The 1,713-nt window shown below is 47.8% G+C and overlaps 1 pseudogene; it reads right to left on the bottom strand.

Annotated features, from left to right (window-relative positions):
* Positions 1-750: 750 nt before the first annotated feature.
* LOC126264039 (5S ribosomal RNA) lies at positions 751-868 on the bottom strand (annotated as a pseudogene).
* Between the last annotated feature and the right edge of the window lie 845 nt (positions 869-1,713).

Genomic DNA, 1,713 nt, shown 5'->3' with positions numbered 1-1,713 from the left:
ATAAACCTAACTAACCTAAGGACAGCACACAACACTCAGCCATCACGAGGCAGAGAAAATTTCTGACCCCGCCGGGAATCGAACCCGGGAACCCGGGCGTGGGAAGCGAGAACGCTACCGCACGACCACGAGATGCTGGCTGACTAGAAGAAGGGATCGATTGGTAGGACATGTTCTGAGGCATCAAGGGATCACAAATTTAGCATTGGAGGGCAGGGTGGAGGGTAAAAATCGTAGAGGGAGACCAAGAGATGAATACACTAAGCAGATTCAGAAGGATGTAGGCTGCAGTACGTATTGGGAGATGAAGATGCTTGAACAGGATAGAGTAGCATGGAGAGCTGCGTCAAACGAGTCTCAGGACTGAAGACCACAACCGTAACAGCAGTTCGCGTAGTTAAAAATGGACCGTTGGTTAAAAAGTGTTTCTTTAAAACGAGATAGGCTTAGAGATGAAGAGGAAGATAATGCATTTGTTATACTAAACACCTAGATTTGAAAACAAAGATTTTGAGCAATAATCAAAAATTTAACAATAACAATGATAAAGCACTCCGTCTTCAGGCCACGAGTGGTCTACCGGGACCATCCGACTGCCGTGTCATCCTCCGTGGAGGATGTGAATAGGAGGGGCGTGGGGTCAGCACACCGCTCTCCCGGCCGTTATGATGGTATTCTTAACCGAAGCCGCTACTATTCGGTCGAGTAGCATCTCAATTGGCATCACGAGGCTGAGTGCACCCCGAAAAATGGCAACAGCGCATGGCGGCCTTGGTGGTCACCCATCCAAGTACAAACCACGCCCGACAACGCTTAAATTCGGTGATCTCACGGGAACCGGTATAACCACTGCGGTAAGGTCGTTGCCACAATAACAATGATGGCTTTATTGAAAAAGTTTTAAGCTCAATACTTTTTTCAATAATAATTATGTCAATGTTTTTTCTAAGTACCAAAAATAGAAAACTTATAAAAATACTCTTAATTTGGCTTTTCTAGGTACTTGATACTGAAATATTACAAAGTACCAATCATGCTCGAGAAAATTTTGTTGGGAGCCCCTGCGCCAGGGGTATCAGCGAGAACAATTCGCAACCGTCTCCATGACTGCAGCTACAGTCCCGCAACATCGTTCAGCCCGTCGCCAGTGGTGTCACGATAGTCATTTGTGGAAGGACATTGATGAGAGTATGGTTCAAATGGTTCTGAGCACTATCGGACTTAACCTCTGAGGGCATCAGTCCCCTAGAACTTAGAACAGCTTAAACCTAACTAACCTAAGGACATCACAGATATCCATGCCCGAGGCAGGATGCGAACCTGCGACCGTAGCGGTCGCGCGGTTCCAGACTGTGGCGCCTAGAACCGCTCGGCCACACGGCCGGCAATGATGAGAGTAGCTTGTGCCTTGTTGCCAATGATGTTCGTATGCATGTGTGGCGTCGTGCAGGTGAGAGCGAAAATCAGGAGTGTATACGACACTGGCACAAAGGGCCAACACCTGGCATCATGGTGTGGGGAGCAATATCGTACACTGGCTGTACTCCTCTGGTGATCATCTTGGCTACATTGAACATACCATCATCCAACCTATTGTGCTACCATTCATGGACCGGCAAGGAGGTGTGCTTTTCCAACAGGACAATGCACATCCATATATATCCCGTGCCAGCCGACGTGCTCTTGATGGTGTATGTCAATTACCCTGGCAAC

The sequence above is a fragment of the Schistocerca nitens genome, chromosome 6 (assembly GCF_023898315.1).
Source record: "Schistocerca nitens isolate TAMUIC-IGC-003100 chromosome 6, iqSchNite1.1, whole genome shotgun sequence".
NCBI lineage: Eukaryota > Metazoa > Arthropoda > Insecta > Orthoptera > Acrididae > Schistocerca > Schistocerca nitens.
This window is presented reverse-complemented; position numbering and strand designations above follow the sequence as displayed.